At 34.2% G+C, this 21895-nt stretch overlaps 1 protein-coding gene across 3 annotated transcripts in view; it reads right to left on the reverse strand.

Moving 5' to 3' along the window:
* LOC118201124 (uncharacterized) overlaps positions 1-21895 on the reverse strand; it is a 177236-nt gene that overhangs the window by 108040 nt on the left and 47301 nt on the right. The window contains exon 2 of one of the 3 annotated variants that reach the window (XM_085818335.1): positions 2206-2268. The exons of the other annotated variants lie outside the window; for them this stretch is intronic. The gene's annotated coding sequence lies outside the window, so the exon portion shown is untranslated. The remainder of the gene's footprint in view (positions 1-2205; positions 2269-21895) is intronic. 3 annotated transcript variants of the gene reach the window in all.

The following is a 21895-nucleotide window of genomic DNA, read 5'->3' on the forward strand; positions in this document are numbered from 1 at the left end:
AATCTCGAACATCCCCCCCAAAAAAAATCTGAAAGCTTTCAGATTTTATATTACGCCCAAAGAGGCGTTTTTTTTTTTAACGTTTTCTGTGTTACCTTTATTTATTAAATATCTCATATTCTTTGCACTTAAACCATAAAATTCAATTCAACAGCAATATCACAAAATACACAGTCTCGTGCGCTGGAGATAAAAAAGTCCCCCTCCCCATACAGTGTTGCCATTGCTCGCTTTGAAATCTTTGAGCTTCTTAATCAAAAACTCGTAAATGCTTTACAAAATATCAAATATTTAGCAAAATAAATTCCAAATTTGGGCTTTCAGATGCCCATATTCGGGTGGAGACGTACGTTATTCAAAATTTGATGGCTCTAGGTATCGTTGTTTTATCACAATGCGAGAAACTTACATTTATGCAGATTCTTCATTATTTAATTTCTTTTAATATAATACAGAGCTCTTATTTGGTGGCAACAATTTAAAATGTTATTCGGCATTTATAGGGAATCAACGCAAAATGCCAAAACGAAATTAATAGCCCTTTGAGTTGAAAATCCTGTTTTTGTGACCAAAATCTTTTCTTGCTTCCTTCCAAATTAGTATACCTTGTTTCGTTTTCATATGCCTCAATACAGAACTAGTAATACAACTGATCCAAAAACAATATAAGAAAATACTTCTCTATGAATTTTATACTCTCCGCAAAGGCATCTTTATCTCATAATTTCAGCAGTATTTCCGTAAAAGAATTTTATGTTGGCCACAAAGTATAATATATTTTATTGCGGATGCCAACGAATTCTATCTTGCTGGAGTTGGCATTATTATTACAAGAATAAACTGTTACGATTTTAGTAATGCGTGGGGTATACACGAAATGCTGTTGATGAAGGAATGAACTTCAAATGATACAAATGAACAGAGGAATATTAAATAAAAATGAACATTTTATGTCTGTTTTTGAAAATGAGAACAATCTTTACATTCTGCATATAGTAGTTACAACTATACAAAATACACATCTGCAATAACTTGTTAAACAATAATAATTATTACTTTTATATTACTCTACATTATTTTTATAATTCTCTGTAAAGCACTAAATTGGCAGAGGTGGAGGCACTAATTTACTGCATCAAAACAGCAGTAAAATTAAACGGAAAAAACACCCTAATAATGCCATAAAAATGCGTAAATGAACTAACAGCTCATTACATAAAAGCACATGACAACAAAGATTCGCTAAATACACATGCCACTGGAAAAGTTCTATGCTCTTTTTCAATAACTGCAGCATTGTAATAATATTATTACAGTTAAATGGATAACTTAATTTCTTCGAACGCATTCTGCAGATGAAAATCGTGGATGTCCAGTAACAGCCGTCGTAACCGGAACCCAATTTACCGGCAATATCAAAATAACGGCACTTTTGCAGGTCTAAAATTTTCAGACCTTTAAGGTTATGATGTTGCGTGGCCCCAACTTGTCAGCAACAGTAGTAGTGACTGCTATGAACTGTAAATTATACAAACTCGTAAGAAGGGTTTAAATCCCTTTTTATTTCACTTTAGAAATCACAGTTGCGTTCACTTGACGCTCACAAACTACGCCGACCCGGCGGTTAAACAAAAATAGAAAAATACCACTAAAAATAAATGACAGGATGAATAAATAACGAAGTCACTATCTACGAGGCTCTATAGTCGTAAGTAACTTAACCGCGTTCTAAGATATAGCTGACATTCAGCAAACTTACTGATTAAGAAGTTGAAAGATTCAACGAACTGCCGAAATAGGCACACAGGCCGAAACGCGCGGTTCTTAAATTTTCTGCCTAGCAACCTTCACGCTCGCAATTCAAGAAGCACACTTACAATCTCGTTTCCCTTCCATTTAACTCAATTTACTTCTTCTAAAATTTGAATACTCTGCGCGTTCTACTAAAATTTACATACTTTGGCATTGGCAATTCTAGGGGAAAGTAAAGGCTTGACAGGAAAGATAGCTTAAAATAAATGTTAGTTAAAATAAATATAAACCCTACATTTGCCGCTGCCAGAATTTGGTAAACTTGGAAGCAGGTCCTAGAAACGACCTGTTGAAAAAGTTTCCATATTCTGACCTAAAACTCAAGAGCTCCGTTTACATAAAACAAACTGTTTCCTCAAAAATTACAATCATTTCTGTATATGAATAAATTACCATATCTTCTTACAGGATCCTTTCTGGTCTTCAGCAATCAATCTTTTCTCTTCGTTCCAGCATCTGGAAAGAATAAGTATCAGTATATTCGAAATACATTATGATTTACACTTTCTTAACACTGGATACATTTTCGTTTTCGATCCTTTTCTTTTCCTTATTTAAATGCTTACATTCACATTCATTCAAATATTCAAACATGAATTTAACTTTACCCTGGTTCTGCACCATGTGTGGTGTCAAACGGGAATCTTCGTGTTTTTGTATTACAACACTTCCCCTAACCACAATGATTTGTTAGAATTCCAACAACCAAATCTGACACACCTTAATCCGACATACTGAAACTCGATGAGCTATGTTTAATATTCTTAAAATTCAAGTGTAGGTGGAGAACCCTACAAAACACATTCATTCTAAATTCCCCCTCATGCATCTTTAGACATGCAGGCTTTCGCTCTAAAGCATGATTTTATCTACAGTTTAATACTTAAATTTGAATTTGTTTCTTTTGAGCATTTACTTTTAGCATCTAAAATTTTATGCTTCTAGACTAAATTCTACTTTTACATAACTTTCAAGTATTTACCTATATTTACAAAATTCTAATACATATGATTTTTACAATTTACCATAAAATGAATAAGATAAAAGTAAAATTTTACTTCACGCTTTCTTCGCCAAGCTGGCGGCACTGAAACTAAATTTTTCATTAATACAAGAATACGAAGTTATTTTACTTTCGGCCAAATTTTGGCTTTAACATGACAGAATTAGTCTTTCGACCAACAGGAACTGCTTGTTCTTAGATTTTATATTTAAAGAAAATAATACTTTTGCCTTAGCTAAAGTAAAACAAAACTAAGTCTCAACCGAGACAAATTGACTTCCGTCAAAACATAGAACTTCGTATTTACGCATAACATTTCAGAACAAAAGAAAAAATTTATAGAAGATTTTAACTTATCTTTGAGTTTTCGATGCTTGGAACTCCGACATCCTCTTCTGGCAAAATTGATCCCAAGTTATAGAATTCATAGAAGTCAATCTCCGCTTTTGGGTTTTTCGAGTTTCCTCCATGGTGACTTTTCTTTTTCGCCCTCTGTACGCCGGCCTCTTGGGGTGGTAGTCTTCGGGTTCCTGTCTTTTCTGTTTAGCCCCTGGATGGCTGGTCTTGGCGGCCTTCGGTCTGGATTCTTGCTTGAATTTCTTCTGGTGGTGCCAATCTTTTCGTTCCTCCTTCTGTCTTTTTCTTCTCGTGAACGGCGGCCTTGTTTGCTCCTGACTTGTTTGCTCCTGACCAGGCCTGAGTGGCCCTGGAAGTGGTTTCCTCGACGTAGAATTTCAACTGTGGAAAGTTGTATCTGGTCTTTTCCTATTTACCAAAGATTCTTAACGCGGCGGCGTTGATTTCCTGCACTTCTTGAATGCTGGAGTCTGACCATTTTCCTTCCTTCTTTTCGGGACCCTAGAATGACTTGTAGAAGGGCTAAGTTCCTCTTCTGTTCTCTGCTTCTTGGGTGGTGGAGCGGGTGGCGTTAATTCTGGAACTTCCACTTCTTTTGCGCTTGAGTCCTGCAAGAAACTTTTAAGGATTTCAAAATCATTTTGATTATACTATTTTTTCACCTGGTCGGGACTTGCTTTACAGATCTCCCCTCTCTCGTTCTTAAGGTACAATACAACTCCCTTGATTTCCTGTATTAGATACGGGCCTTCAAATTTTGGAGCCAATTTTGCAGTGAAATTATCTGGGGCACTTGATAAAGAAAATTTCGGCTTTAACACTTTATCCCCAACTTTAAAATTTGCTTCACGGCGTTTTCTATCATAGTAAAGTTTCTGTCTATTTCTTGCCGTATCCGAACTTCTAACCGCCTGATCAATAAGTTTCTGTATATCTTTTTGTTTGAATTCTTCTTTTCTTTGTTGCACAAAGAATAATTTATCTAGTGGCGTAATTAACTTCCGTCCAAAAAATAATTCTGCTGGATTTTTTCCCGTAGTGTCATGATTTGCTGTTCTTAAAGCATAAGCTAACTCATTTATGTAGCCATCCCAGCACTTGTGATGTGTGCTAACATAACTTCGAATTATTTTTACAATATTTTTATTAACTCTTTCTGCGATGTTTGCCTGTAGTCTATACGGAACCATTTTGATATGGCGTATGCCAAGTCCAGTGCAAATGTTTTCAAATATTTGGCTAACGAATTGTTTACCGTTATCGTTAATGACTTTTATCGGTGCACCGTATTTTAAAATGTATCTGTGTAAGAATGCATCTGCGACTGTTTTGGCTGACGCGCGTTTAAGTGGAACAATTTCTGTCCATTTTGAAAAATGATCTACAATTACTAAAAGAAAACGATTTTTATTTAACTCACTCTGGGAGAAAGGACCAAGAAGATCTATGCCTAAAATATCATTCGGAAATGTAGCGCGAATGCTATTTAAGTACCCGGCCGGGTTGTAATTAATATCATTTATTAATTGACATTGATTGCAGGACCTGACATACGCAGTTACTATTTTGTATAATTGCGGGAAATATACCGCCTCGCGTACCCTTTTTATTGTCTGACCCCTAAATGACCCGCTGTTTTAGCGTCGTGTAATTCCTTCAAAATGCTTAATCGAAGCGAGGCTGGGATGACTATGGTCTATATTCGAAATTTGCGTTTGTTGCTTTCGTACAAAACAATAAATTATCTATTATTTCATAGTTTTCTGCTCTACTTCTTAGTGCATCGATATCTGTGTGTTCAAAACTTTCGGGGTCTTTCAAACACGCATAGATACTTCCAAATTCAGGATCAGCTTTCAATTCAGCAATACTTGTTTCGCTAGAATCTAAAATTTTTGAAGTCAACACAGCGCATTTGAGTTCATTGCCTTCATCGGCCAGTTTTATTCGAGATAGTGCGTCAGCAACATGGTTTTCCTTACCCAGTTTATATTTAATTATTACATTATATTCTTGAAGTTTTAATGCCCATCTTATTAACCTGGGTGTTAGGTTTTCCGCCGAGTAAAGTCTACCAAAAGCCGTATGATCCGAAAAGACTGTTACTGGCGCTTTGCCAAAATAAACTCGAAATTTGTGTACAGCCATTAATACGGCTAATGTTTCTCTCTCTGTAGCTGTATAATTCCTTTGCGTAGAGTTTAAAGTTTTACTAAAAAATGCCAAAGGATGGCCATTCTGCATAAGAACCGCACCTATGGCATAGTCCGACGCATCTGCTGCAATTTCCAGGTTTTCGTCCCCTTCCGGGAATTTCAAAACAGGGGCATTGATGAGTGCTTCTTTTAACTTTTCAAATGCTGTATTTGCTTCTGCTGTCCACGTAAACTTACTTTTCTGTCTTTAAATTGCTAACAACGGTTCAACAATGTTCGCGAAATCTTTTATGAACGACCGATAATAAGAACATACCCAAGGAAAGAAGAAAGTGTCTTGGCGGTGTTGGGAGGTGGGAAATTCTTGATGGCTTTTATTTTTGAATCTTGAGTTTCTATACCCTTTTGCGAAATTTTATAACACGCATATGTAAGTTTTTTAGTCGCGAACTTGCATTTTGATGCGTTAATTGTAAGACCGGCCACTTTTAATAATTTAAAAACCTCTTCCAAATCTTTAATATGTTGTTCCAACGTACTACTCGTTATAATTATATCATCTAGATAGATTAAAGTCGATTTTCCTAGGACAGGCTTTAGAACAATGTCCATAGCTCTCTGGAATATTGACGGGGCCCCACACTACCCAAAGGGCATGCGTAAAAATGCATAAGTGCCCGATTTTGTGATAAACGCGGTTTTATGTATATCTTCACGTCTCATAGCTATTTGATAGTAGCCAGACGTTAAGTCCAACGTAGTCATGTATCTCGTAGACTTAATCTTTCTAATAATTTCCTCTATAACCGGCAAAGGGTAAACTGGGAACTTAGTAACACTATTAAGCTTTCTGTAATCGATAGCAAACCTCCAAGCCCTTTTATCTGAAGGAGGGAAATCATCCTCTTTCCTACATAGTAACGACTGGTCTCGCGTATTCACTATTTATGGGCGTTATTATCTGGTTATGCAGTATTTCCTGAATGTGTTCTTCGATAATTTGCTCTTTCTGTTTATCATACTGGTAGTGTTTAGTCCTACAGGGTTTATCGGCAGTTAATTGTATATCATGCGTTACAATTTGACAATTACCCAGGCCGTTCTGAAAACAAGTTTGAAAAAGTACTCACCACTTGCTGGATGGCTTGGCTTTCATGGTCATTCAAATGGCTAAGGTCCACCTGCGGTTGTTTCACTGGCTCCACCAGCCTCCGATCCATTTCCAGCATAATCGAATTCTCCTGAAAATTCAGTTTGGCCTTCGCGGCCTTTAAAAACTCCATGCCTAAGATAACTGGACTCTGCAAATTTTTGACCACAAAAATTAATACTTTGAGGCTTTCATCTTTTACCCGTATTTTTAATGATAATTTCTCGATGCATTGACAGGTTTTTCCTTGCGCCGCTATAATTTCTGTGTTTTTATTTTTAAATAGTCGTAACCTATTAAAATTCTTGAAAAATGTATCACTCATAAAATTACCTTCTGCTCCTGTATCAATGAGGGCTTCTACTGGTACATCGCCAACCAGGACTTGTATGATCGGTAATTGTGAATTCTTTACCACGACCGTATTTAGGTATCTTCTTGAGGGTTTTTCGAAACTTCCGGGGTCTGGACCCTCGCTTTTACAGGCCCCTCTACTCGTTTAAAGCTTTCCTTTCAACTTCAGTCTTCTGGTTACGCGGACGGTTGTTTTCAAATTTCCTTTTTGGGCCTTGACCTTCGACCTTCGATGAGTTGGCTTGATAGCTCTTTCCCCCATAAGAGCGATTTGTGTTTCCGGTCTGTTGATTTGAGGATTGCCTTCGGTGACTTTGAGAATACGATGCCCCTCTAGATTTTTCCGCTATTCTGCGGTTTTGGAACTTGACCGCCAACTCGAAGAGTTCCTGCAAGGTGCTTGGGTTTCGGATTTCGAAGAAATCTTGGACAGCAGGTAACAATCTTGGTAAGATTATTTCAATTATCTCCGTGTCAGGTTTCTTTCCATACAGCATATCCGTCAGCTTAACTTTTCGCAGAATAAAGTCCGTCAACTCTTCTATATTTCGTTGATAAACACTATACAGCTCGGCTTCTAGCTTTGCTCGGTCTTTCACTATGGGGAAGGCCTTAAATAATGATCTTTTGAAATTTTCAAAGGTATATATTTGGCCTCCGAATTCTCCTTGTTGAAATTATTTCTTTTCCCCTCCCGATGGAGCCAATTTGTCTTTTATTATTTATCGTCTGTCGCCGACTAGGTCACGTGACTGGCGGCAGAGAAAGAATGTAATAACTCTTTTAGTTTAGTTTGAGTGCGACGCTTGAAATGATCTGTTCTTGGCCGCATAGCGGTAATCAACAATTATAATAATTGTTCTTGATAACCTAATCTTGGCCCTATGATGGGGAAATTTATATTATATGTATATTTTGTGCTTTCAATAATGTAAATAATGTACATAAGCTCTTCATTAAATATTTCTGTGTTTCAACTGGAAGTTCTTATTTTCAAGTTGAATCTTTACGTGAAAATGGTATATTGACTCTTGATTATACTAGTATATTCTTGACTAATTTGATGCTCTCCCAACTCGTGAAAAATAGAATCGTGAATTCGTGATCATAAACGTGACAAGTTTTATACATGTTTTTGGTGCCGAAATTCCCGGACCTTTAGATATTAAGAAAACGAAACTGAATATAATTCTTGATTCGTCCTATGCTGGAATAATGGAAGGATACCTGAAAATATCAGGTAAGCCTTTTTATTTCATTCTTGAAGTATTCAACCTTGAAAAATAATGATTGAGTTAAATAAAAGTATTGAATATTTATGTTGATTTATTGAAATATTACTTGAAAGAATAATACTTCATTGATGCTTGAAAAAATATTTGGTCTTAATCGAAGGAAATTTGTGGGCTTTATTGTTTTTAAAGGAAGTGCTTAAAATATTGAAATACTGTACTTTAATTTTTGTTACAATTATTTGTTGAATTTTATAAGGTTATATTCCATTACTTGAAATATGGAAAACATAGACAAATTAAAGTCGAAAAGAGCTGCTATCAGATCTGCAATCACTAAACAAATAAATAAAGTAGAAGATTTGCTGGTAGCAGCGATTGAAAGAACTGACACAGATTCCTTGTTAGAGTGTCAGGATATTTTGTCAGAAAAAGAAAATTCTTTAAATGAAATTGATAAAGAGATAGATAAATTGATTGAAGATAAAGCTGAATATGAAAAAGAATTAAAATCGGTTGAAGAATACTCTCATAAAATTTTGAGTATGAAATCCAAAATTAAGAATAGGTTAAGCAAATGTAAAGCAGATACTGAAGTTAACGTAGTTCAAAATGTACCTGTAACTCTTGTAATCGAAAATAAATTTGTTGCGGCAGTTAAGTTGCCGAAATTAAATATTGAAAAATTCTCTGGTGATCCCAGTACTTATTTAGAATTTATTAACTGTTTCAAGAATGCTGTGGATAACAATGATTCTTTGTCAAAAATAAGTAAATTTCAATACCTGAAATCTCTTTTGACAGGTATTGCATATAATGTTGTATCAGAGTTTGATCTCACTGATGAAAATTATGATGAATGCCTAAAATTGTTAAACGAAAGATATGGTAGGCGGGATACAATCATAAACTGTCATATAAATAAAATTTTGAACTTAGAGCCAGTAAAATCATCAAATAATATAAGGGGACTTAGAAATCTGTATGATAAATGTGAAATATATATCAGAAATCTCAAGTCAATGGGGGTAACAACAGGTTCATACGGGCATCTACTTTTGCCTATACTGTTAAAATTGTTACCAGAAAACATGGTTCTAGAATTTCATAAGAAAAATAATACAGAAAATGAGTATAAGGTCAATCACCTATTGGAATTTATAAGAGAAGATTTACGTGCCCGTGAGGCCACAATATTAGTAAATAATTCTTCTAGTAATAAAATACATGACACTTACACTAATTTTAATTCCAAGCAAAAATATAATCAGAACTTTTCTTCTAAGAAAAGTGTTCCTTCGGCTGCTGCCTTGAACACTTCTATAAAAATATTTTGTGTATTTTGTGATTCTTCAGATCATACAAGCTTGGGTTGTAAAAGGTATACAGACCAAGAGAAACGTTTTAAATTAAAGAAGGGAGGACGCAGTTATAAGTGTTTCTTAAAATCACACCTGTCTTCTAACTGTAAAAGTAAATTAACCCCATGTTCGAAATGTGGTAATAAATTTCACAATGAGCTGTTCTGTAATAAATCAGAAAAACATGAAAGTCCTGAAAATATTAACACAGATAAATCCACAACCTTAATATCTTGCGTTTCTGAACAGAAAAATAAAACTATTTCTACATTACTCCAAACTTGTATTGTATGTGTCTCTGGTGGTGAAAACAGAATCCATGCAAGGGTTTTGTGTGATAGTGGTTCGGAAAAATGCTTTATAAAAAGAAATTTAGTAAGAAAATTGAATTTAAAGCCTATTAGAAAAGAAAATTTATTAGTATATTCATTTGGCGGACGAAAACCACAAGAATCATCATTTGACGTAGTTTCTCTTGATTTACACAATGTTTCGCAAACAAACAATTCCATAAATATTGAAGCCTTGGTAGTTGAAAAAATAACTGGCGCTACAGTCAAAATTCCAGACAAAGGTTTGATTTAACGCTTGAAAATGAGAGGATTTAATCCTGCTGATACAGGGCATGAACGGGAAATAGCTATTTTACTAGGGTCAGACTTTTTATGGCAAATACAATTAGGTATTGTAGGAAAAATTGGAAAACATTTATACATTGCAGAAACTATTTTCCGACATACTATTCAGGGGCAGATAGAATCAAAAGATAGAATAAATTGTTGTAGTGTATCAGTTGAGAGTGAAAATGATGAACTGAAGAAATTTGGGGATTTAGAAGTCATGGGTATTGTTGAGAATAACGAAGAGAATTCTACTGATATAGAAATTATAAATGACTGCAAAATAATTTGAAATTTAAAAATGGTCGTTATGAGGCAAAGTTACTATGGAGCAAATCTCGCGATTTATTGAGAAATAATCTTGAAGTGGCTAAAAGAAGATTTGCTAGTCTAGAAAATAAATTTAAGTGTAATGAAATGTTATTTGAAGAATACAACAATATTCTCAGGGAACAAGAACATTTAGGAATTGTAGAAGTATACCCTGAAAACAGTTTGACACTTAATTCTTATTATATGCCTCACCATCCTGTAATTAGAGACGACAAAACAATAAAAAAAGGTACGCATCGTTTACGATGCTTCTTCAAAATCAAATGATGCTCTTTCTCTCAATGACTGTCTTCACCCAGGGCCAAATCTAAATCCAAATGTTTTGGACATTATTTGGAAATTCCGCGAAAATAGGACCGCCTTTTCGGCAGATATCGAAAAGGCATTCCTTCAAATATCAATCGCAAAAGAGGACAGAGATTATCTGAGATTTCTTTATTTTAAAAACTTCGATAGAAAAGAGAGTGTAATTTCTTACAAAATAACAAGAGCAACCTTTGGTGTAACTTGTAGTCCTTTCATCCTTGCCTGCACAATAAAACATCACATTGGTAAGTACAAGAATTCTAACTTTAAGATTTTTGAAATGCTTAACTCAAATCTTTACGTGGATGATCTATTTTCTGGAGCGACAATTGTTGAAAAAGCGCTTAATCTATCAAATTAATCTGTTAAAATTCTTGCTAAAGGAGGTCTAAATCTAAGAAAATTCGAAACCAATTCCCTAGAGCTTAAGCAGAAATGGCTTGAGGAAAGGTTAATCTCTCTCAATAGTGACACTCCATGTACATCCTTAAAGGTACTAGGTTTAATATGGAATAATGATGAAGATGTCTTAGGACTAGAATTAACACCCTTACTGTCCTCTATAATCACTGACTGTACCAAACGTAATGTATTAAAAATAGCAGCCAAAATTTTTGACCCATCTGGATTTATCGTACCCTTTGTAATTCGAATTAAATGTTTATTGCAACAGCTATGGCTTCAAGGGGTACCTTGGGATGAGGTCTTTTCTGGAGAACTTGAAAATGACTGGAAAATATGGCTCTCTGAAATAAAAGAACTTACAATGCTGAAAATTCCTAGATATTATTTTCATGTACCAAATTTAGACAGGGACACTGTTCAGTTACACATTTATAGTGACGCTAATCCGAATGCGTATGGCTCAGTCGCATACTTGAGATACAGAACTGATGAAGATAAATTTGAAACTACATTTGTTTTCGCAAAATCACGTGTTGCACCATTAAAGAAGTTAACGCTTCCCTGCCTTGAATTGATGGGAGCACTGGTGGGTGCTAGGGTTGCCAGCTACCTGAAAAATATTCTACATATTTCAAATGTCATTTTATGGTCAGATTCAAAAATAGTTCTACATTGGATTAAAAGTACAGCTAAAAGATGGAAACCTTTCATTGCTAATAGAATTTCAGAAATACATGAAATTTCAGATCCTTGTTCATGGAGACATTGCGAAGGAAAACTCAACCCTGCAGATCTAATAACAAAAGGTTGTTCTGCAAAAGAACTGATAAATTCTTCGAAATGGTGTCATGGCCCTGCATTTCTTTCGTTACCTGAAAGTCAATGGCCAAAACCCAAACTACCAACGTCAAAATTACATGATGTATCAGAAGAATCTCGAAAATCGGAAGCTATCTTAGCGTGTTTGATCAAAACAGACAAAACTGAAAATGTTCCACTCATGAATTTGACAAAATTTAGTTCCTTGAAAAAACTTTATCGTGTGACTGCTTGGATTTTTAGATTTATATCAAATTTAAAAGTAGAAAGGAAAAATAGAAATTTTGCGGAAATTTCAGCCGAAGAAATCAGTAAACCTGAAAGATTTTGGTTAAAACAAGCTCAAGAAGATAGTTTCCCTGAAGTTATAGAGTCCCTAAGAGAAAACAAGCATATTCCAAAAGATTCAAAATTGTTTGAATTAAATCCCATATTATCAGATGAAGGTCTACTTTTGGTAAGAGGTCGGTTACAAAAGTCAAACCTACTATTTAACAACAAACATCCAATAGTAATCCCTTCAAAACATAAATTAAGTGAATTAGTAGTACGAGACGCTCATGAAAAGGTTTATCATGCGGGTGTATCGGATACTCTAGTGCATATACGTGAAATATTCTGGCTCTTAAGAGGAAAACAATATGTCAAATCAATCCTGAGTAAATGCATAATATGCAAAAAATATAATGTACGTCCTGGACAAGTCACTGCACCTCTTCCAGCGAATAGGGTTAATGAACTCCGCCTTTCGCAATTTGTGGACTTGATTTTGCAAGTCCTTTGTATGTAAAAGAAAATGACAACAAATATTACATATTATTGTTTACTTGCGCTACTACAAGAGCTATTCACCTGGAGCTCGTAAAAGGCATGAGCACTGAAGAATTTTTACTTGCGTTCCGCAGGTTCGTATCCCGAAGAGGTCTGTGTTCCACTGTGTACTCGGACAATGCTAGAACATTTAAAAGAGCCGAACTTGAATTAAAGCAAATGTGGAAAGTGATTAACCACCCTGAAGTTAAAAAATTTTATGCTTCGCATGGAATCGCATGGAAATACATTGTGGAACGTGCTGCCTGGTGGGGCGGTTTTTATAAACGTTTAATTCGCAGTGTAAAAACTAGTTTAAGAAAGAACATTGGTAAATCATCTTTGACTCAAAGTGAATTAGAAACGCTTTTGCTTGAAATAGAAGCGATGATAAACTCGCGTCCATTAACATACGTCTTTTCTGATCTTGAAGAGCCCTCCGCACTTACTCCAGCCCACCTGCTGATTGGTAAACGACTCTTGAGTTTGCCAGCTGTAAGGAGGAATGACTTGAATTTACCAGGTTCCAGAGAAGTAATGTTAAAACGTTTCCGTACACGAGAAAATCTAATAAATCACTTTTGGAACAGATGGAAAAAAGAATATCTCCCGTGCTTGAGATCTCCTCATTATACCGATCAGAAGAAACCAACTGCATTCAACGTAAATGATATAGTACTTGTTCATGATGAAAATTTACCTAGAAGCTGGTGGAAATTAGGAAGAATAACCAAAACTTTTATTGGTAGAGATGGAATGATCAGATCGTGTGAAGTGAAAACTGATAATTCGGTAATCAAACGTCCAGTGCAGCTATTGTACAATTTAGAAATTGATGATATCAGTAATTGCAATAATCAGTGACTGGTCAAAAAAAATTGGACTGAATGACTGATAAACTGATGATAGACCCCCCCAAAAAAAAGTTCTTTTTTCATAATGTTTTCATTTATTCATTATTATTTTCCTTGGTGTAATGATTTGTGGTGATCTTGAGAAATGTTAATTTAAATGTTTTGTTTTTCTATAGTTTCAGAAAAAATTTTCTTGCTATTAAGAAATTATTGATATAATGTGACCTGTATATGTAAGTAATTTTTATTTGTTTCTTATTGTTATAGTAATATTGTAATAGTTAGTTAAATTTATGATGAACCTATTGTTCATCGGTGGGGGGGGAGTTTGTTGAAATTATTTCTTTTTCCCTCCCGATGGAGCCAATTTGTCTTTTATTATTTATCTTCTGTCGCCGACTAGGTCACGTGACTGGCGGCAGAGAAAGAATGTAATAACTCTTTTAGTTTAGTTTGAGTGCGACGCTTGAAATGATCTGTTCTTGGCCGCATAGCGGTAATCAACAATTATAATAATTGTTCTTGATAACCTAATCTTGGCCCTATGATGGGGAAATTTATATTATATGTATATTTTGTGCTTTCAATAATGTAAATAATGTACATAAGCTCTTCATTAAATATTTCTGTGTTTCAACTGGAAGTTCTTATTTTCAAGTTGAATCTTTACGTGAAAATGGTATATTGACTCTTGATTATACTAGTATATTCTTGACTAATTTGATGCTCTCCCAACTCGTGAAAAATAGAATCGTGAATTCGTGATCATAAACGTGACAAGTTTTATACACTCCTAATAAAAATTTCCCTATACTCTTCCACCATAGTGAGGCCTATCTTCTTAGTGCAGACGTGGCAATGGCAACTTTTTGTCTTTCAGGCACAGGGTATAACTGGAAATGATTTTCGAGGCCTTCTAAGAATATCGCCATCGAATTTTTTCCGTCGAAATTGACGTTTGGCTTGATAGATGCTCTCATCGTTCGGACCAGGTATCCAAATCCTTCTAATTGGTTCGCCATTTCTTGTTGTTGGAGTTATACAGGAGCTTCCAACCAGTTTTCGGTCATCTCAGTTCGTAAGGTGTTTGGGCGCCAATATGATGTTGCGTGGCCCCAACTTGTCAGCAACAGTAGTAGTGACTGCTATGAACTGTAAATTATACAAACTCGTAAGAAGGGTTTAAATCCCTTTTTATTTCACTTTAGAAATCACAGTTACGTTCACTTGACGCTCACAAACTACGCCGACCCGGCGGTTAAACAAAAATAGAAAAGTACCACTAAAAATAAATGACAGGATGAATAAATAACGAAGTCACTATCTACAAGGCTCTATAGTCGTAAGTAACTTAACCGCGTTCTAAGATATAGCTGACATTCAGCAAACTTACTGATTAAGAAGTTGAAAGATTCAACGAACTGCCGAAATAGGCACACAGGCCGAAACGCGCGGTTCTTAAATTTTATACCTAGCAACCTTCACGCTCGCGATTCAAGAAGCACACTTACAATCTCGTTTCCCTTCCATTTAACTCAATTTACTTCTGCTAAAATTTGAATACTCAGCGCGTTCTACTAAAATTAACATACTCTGGCTTTGGCAATTCTAGGGGAAAGTAAAGGCTTGACAGGAAAGATAGCTTAAACTTAAAATAAATGTTAGTTAAAATAAATATAAACCCTACAAGGTAACAAAATACTTGATGGGTTACAAATATGAAGACTTACATGTGGAAAACATCTGTTTAGTGTTAATTATCGGGAATCAAAAGATGAACTACTGACCTCTTTTTATTCAACAATGTGTGAGCTTTGAAGTTACGAACCATCTATGGTCTAGAAACAATTCACTTGAAAGACGTCATATTTACTTTGGCTTGTGCCTGGAATAATGTAAAAATCGTTACTTCACGTCGCTGCTGGTGTAAATTAGGACCTATGATCATGTTCGTAGATCACAAGTCGATTGACGAAGATTCTCGCGGTTTTAAAACATGTCCAACATCTTGGATTTAATTGCATATTCGGAGAAGATTAAAAGTGTTAGTGAAAAAGAGGTGCATGTTTGGATGCATGTAGATAATTCTATTCCCGTAAAATTCTCTTAAGACGATGACGAAATAATCGGACATGCACTGGGAATGGAGAAAGATGAAGACGACAGGCAGAATAAGAAAGTTATGTGGAAGGAAGCTGACGAAAGATGGCAGACTTTCATACGATTTACCAATCAATGTTCATCTAAGTCAGTACATGATGTTGCGAAGCTTCGCTGTAGACACAGCAAAATTTTGAAACTACGGCCAAGATCATGAAAGCAGTCCAAATATTCAAAGTCATATATCATCACACTAAGAATCCATAGCTTTCATGTGATAATAAATATCTTAATTTTAAAATGTTGTTTCCTTTTTTTAAATATAAATCGTGCATATTTTTTAATATGAAATCATGTGTTTTAATTTTAAATGATGTGCATGATTTTAGATATAATTTATTTAACTGCCGCCGATAGATCAAAAAAACACGACTCAAATGATTTAATTTATACAGATGGCATCACAAAACATGAACAAGTAAGTCCTAGACATATGTATTCAATTGTCCGGAAAATTTTCACATATGGAATCGGTGAGGTCCCGCTGCTGTCGGTTAAGAAAGATACTACTGAAATTGGTTCACGGCAAAGTCAATTTTCTGCATCCGCAGCTTGGCAATATTCATTTCTCAAGAATCATCAGAGATTGTAAAGATTACTTCCCCGCAGTTGACACAATACCAATGGTTGCATTTAAATATCAAAGGACCTTAAGCAATTTGCTCACTAATCACCATGAAATAGATGAAACAGCAGAATGACATTGTAAGACGCCAGTTTACAGCAATTACGTAGATTCTCATCACCAGCACATAATTACTGCAACCTGAATATCATACAAAACCATCAACTAAAAACACTAATGAGTTATGGTACAAAATTTAGACCAGTCAGAAACATAAATAAAAATTACTGTTACAAGACTTTCGAAAACAACATCAACGAATTTAAAGCAAGCTATCAACTGAATTTACCCATAGATACCTTCTTAAAAGGGAAAGCTAAAATTCTTCAACGCATATCCACCGAAATCAGTCACCTCAAATTTAAAAGTACACTGAATTGGTTGCAACTTACATCAGATATTAAAAAAATTAAAACAGCTTTTTACTATTACAAAAATAGATAAAGCAACTAATAACTTTAGCATTAAATGGAACTAATAATTACAAGAAAAATGTAGACTATTATTTTTCAATTCAACTTAATAAAATCTGTAAATTTATTTTCAATGATTGTAACACTAATCATAACTGGATCATCCATAATAACACTCCTGTCATTAATACCATTCAAACAATTAACATCCAAAACATTAACTACTATGACTTTGAAAACTTATATACCTCACTTCCTCTAGAAGAAATCTATAACAGTCTACTTGATCTGCCTAAACTCTTCCCTGATATGCTCAAAATTATGACTCTTAACAAATGGAAAACCTACCTAAAATGCACACTTTTTCATAACTACATCAAGTTTCAAAATCGACTTTTTAAACAAGTCAGAGGATTGCCAATGGGCTTACATTCCAGCTCCTCGATCTGTAATATCTTTTTATTTATCAAAGAATTTAACTTAAAAAAATCTACAACCACAAGAGTTAAATTACTACAAACACACCTACAGATATATTGATGACCTTATTACAATTAATAATTTTGGTAAAATTGAACACTCCGAGATTTATCCAAATTGTCTTACACTTAATAAAACTAGTAATTCACAAAATAGCATAGACTTTCTAGATCTTCAAATCATTAACTACAAAAAAATTTTACTTTTTGACAAAACAAGAAACTTCAATTTCAATACTAACAAATTAATAAATTGGAACTCCAACATATCCAAAAAAGTAATTAACAATACAATAATTAATCAAATACAACGAATTAAAATTATTTGCACAGATACAATAGATTTACAACGCGAAATTTTGCTCCTTATTAAAATTCTCAAAAATAATCTAATACCCATTCAATTTATTAACCATTACCTTAAAAGAACAGGCGTTAAATACTCACTCTAAATCATTTAACTGATAGGGATATGATAATTTGTTCCTAAACCTGAGAAGGCGGTATAAGTTGGATGACTATCAGTTGAAGGATTTGTATATAGTGTAATTACTCAGTTGTATATATTGTAAAAAGCTAATTGTCTTCAGACTTATGCTGTTACTAAAAAAAAATGGGCCTATTTCATGACTTTAGTCTGTCTAATAGCTCTTGGACAGTGAAAATTCCTTTTTTCCTTTCTTAAATTCTTAATCATTGCGATACGACAATTAACCAGAAATTAATTAATTTCCATTGACTAGTATTTTCAAAAAAATCTTAACAGACAGTTTCACTCAAATAAGAACTCCACATAATACATCCCTCAAGAATTCCGAGTCCCACCCACTACCATAAATTACTTCACCCAAGTCTTACCGACTGATATTATTCAAAGCCCCCACTGGCGCTAAGAATTTTCGGACACCCTACACTTATGAGTCAGACATGAAGAGAACACTTTGCCAACTCCCCACTAGAAAGAATGTAAGTTACTTAATACCTTTTCTGGCCTTCATATCTTCATGTACATTCACTATTCTTATTACATATTTTATATTATTTTTATATTATTTTTGATTTGTTTTTACAAAGTTTGCATTATTTATCTTATTTTGTAATCTTCTATATTTATTTCAACTTTACTTTAAATTCTATTTCATATTGACAATTTCCAATGTTTAATTTTTACAAATAATATAGAACTCAAATGCATCAACATGAGGGTGTCGGGGACGGTTACTCGAGTTTTTTCGGATTTCTCTACAGAAATTGCTTTTTACTCCAAATTGAATAGGCTAAAATGCTTCATAAGAATAAGTTTTTTGAGTATCAGCATTGGTTCGTAATCCCTTCTATTCGCGGAAATATTTGGCCTGACTAGAATTGCCGGTTTGGCTTTACCTTATAACTCGAGTAAAGACGAAACATCTTCGTATTTACGTATTTTTATTAATTATTGTTCATTGAACGGGATTTGGTTTGTTCCCCTTGAAAAGTCAACTAATTTCCGATCAATGACAATGATTACATGTTTTTAATTTTTCCTTTTACAATTGAAATTTTGTTCTTCATGATGATTTAATTCCAGTCCCCGTTAAAACATTATTAACATTTTACTTTCAAGTTACTTCAAAACATCTTTCAAAATATAACTTACCAGTATGGATTCACTCTTTTAAAATAATTCTACTTTAATTAAACTTAGGAGATAATATAATCAATTAATCAATATTGTTTAGGAAATAAATTATATATATATATATATATATGATAGTGCATTGCGAATAGTGTTTTTGATTAACTTTTGTTTCTTGGCGTAGCAGAGAATCAATTATATGCTCAACTGTCCTACAATACATTTCATTCCCATTTATAACTCATCAAAACAAGGGTGAAATGTTTTTTTCGTTCCTAGAACAGCTGAGGAAAAATTTGCGGAATGCCAGATCGCATCCTCTGCAAAAGCAGAATACACATTCAATAAAACAAACATGTGAGTGTGAAACTGGAGGAAGAGGCTGACCAAGAGGTGAGTGATAATGACCAAAATATCACGGACGTCACTAATGGGGCTTCATTCAATTTTGCGGTTAGGTACGCGGAAAATATAAAAAGAAGAAACGCAATTATTACTCGAATCGGCGTGAAAACAGAAAAACAAAGGAAGGCAACCAAGTGTGACCACTCTCAGAAAAGAGGGATAAACTGAAAAATGTAAAAGTATGCGAAATGCTTTGTAAGAAGATAAAGCAATAAAGAATGCAATAAAGAATGCAATACTTCTGGTTCTGTTTCAATGCCAACCGGCAGTAATATAAAAATTGTAAAAGCAATATAATTTTTCTTTTAACATTTTAAAAACATATAATAATGGAGTTTATTGCCGTTCATGAGCCATTATAAATTATTACAATTAATGTCATAAAAATGAATGCGATTAAAAATATTAATGTTTTTGAACATACAGAGAACTGCTAACGCATATTCAGTTCACATTCAGAAAATATTTATTTCTGAATGTAAAATAATATTTATCCCCACATTTTCTCACGTATTTTTCTTCTTAACCTCTTAGGGCCTGATTCTGAACATTAAACAAATATTCATGCCATTTTCCCGTTCCTCAAAGCGTTCAGAGAACAAGCTCCATTAAATTTTAAATGGTTCGCCCACATAGTGATTGTTTTCATCTTAGTAACAAAAAGAAATCCTCGCAAATTATTTATGGATGATTTGTGGCGTAGGAATAGCAGAGAACGCGTCTCAAAATAACGGCTTTTATCGTCTGAAAATCGAGAGGGGAAAATTATGCTAATAATTTAAATTGTGAAGGAACAAATCAAAAGTAGTCGTGGACAAACTACAAGTAACAATATTATTTATTTAAAGCAAACCTACATTTCAATAAGTATGCATAGCAATATTAACATATCTAATAAGATATCTTCATTTCTACTTCCCGGTAACTTAAATGTTGCGCTTTCTTATTGCTGTCTCTGCTACTGCTTAGGCCTCAGATCGTCCATAAATAATTGAGGTATACGTGCAGCTGATTTCGGCGAAATTGTAGGCTGAATGCCAACTGGTGTTTGCTTCCCTGTGATGGGTCAGTTCTTGCATTAAGCTGGCATAAAGTTCAATTAGAAAGGAAAGATTCCGCGTCACCTTTGCAAGTAAACTGCGATGGTTTGCCCTCGTCAGTAAGACGAAAACAATCACTACGTGGGCGAATCCATTTTTAAAATTTAGGGGGGCTCTTAATCCGAACGCACTGAGGAAGAGGAAAATTACGCGAATTTTTTTTTTTTTTTTTTTTCCCCTCAAACATGAAACATTCAAAGTTTTCAGAACATGACTCTAAGAAGCTTGGGGGGGGGGGAATACACTAGGAAATACGATATATATGTTCCTGATGTTTTTCCAAAAGAAGTAGTTCTATGCATATCACTTTAAATAAAAAAAATAAAATTAAAAAAATAAAACTAATTTACTAACTGATTGTAAAATCAAAGTTTGGCTTTTAAACCGACAGCGATCAGAAGTAATAAAAGGTTTCCATTTTTCGCCTCTCCCTTTAAATAAGATTCGCGTTTTTTAAATGCTAAACAGAAAACCGGTTAGTTTGACAATGCAAATTTCAGCACGACATTGGATATTATATATTCGCTAAGAATCCAAATCTGGTACAGAACCTTTAACGACCAAAATCCTATAACAGAAAAAAAAAATTACTTGAAGTTAGGGAAGATTCCAGGCAATTTTACAATTAATATTAAAGAATTAATTTAACCTCTATCATATTCTCTTTTGAAATACACATAATATTTTTATTTAAAATTCAAAACGATATTAAGTTGAACTTCGCTTATAGATTTTGTAATGGAAACAAAATTTGGGAAAAAAATAGACAAACATCGTTTGGTTTCGAAAAGACAACGGGTATTTAACAAAATCTTTTCCACTGCGTTTTCGAAGTTCGCATAACATCGAATATTCTATCTTCTGGGAAAAACAAACTTCCGAGGAAAAAAAGAAGCATTTCTGGCAACCGCAGTTGCTGGGCAAATCAGACAGCTGATCACACAATCATCAGAACAACAAATAAAATTTACGTTCGTCGCACCCTGCCTCCCAAAATCAATACGTCTCAACCCGGAAGAAGTCAATATCGTGACATATCACACTGTCTTCCAAGGAGTTGCAGAACGAAGCATTGCTGATGGATATTCGAGCGTTCAACTGAGACATGTATAAGACAACGAAGACGAATAAAACAACTGAAATAACAAACGTTCGATATAACAAACAGCTGATGTATGGAAAGCGAATGAAAAGGATTACGTGGAATTTCTCTCTATTTTGATTCTAACAAACAGTAAAAGAGATAACAGAATCGGAACACTTTGCATAAAAACACATTAATAAAAATTCTTAACAACCTTACAGGGTAAGGGAAAATGCGAATAACACATGAACCAAGGTTTAAAAAAAAAGAAATAAAAACACAACTACAGTAAAATGAAAGGGAAAAGCAGCTTCTGAAAACTCAATTCATTTCCTAGAGATTTTATAATATCCCTGTTGTTCTACCCTATTTCTTCCGTTAGTCAATTAATCAAAATTTTTAGCTGCTCATTAGTCAAGACTTTTACCTGCGAAATGTT

This window comes from Stegodyphus dumicola, chromosome 1 (assembly GCF_044657685.1).
Source record: "Stegodyphus dumicola isolate Sdum_Otavi_A_Nest chromosome 1, ASM4465768v1".
NCBI classification, from domain to species: Eukaryota; Metazoa; Arthropoda; class Arachnida; order Araneae; family Eresidae; genus Stegodyphus; species Stegodyphus dumicola.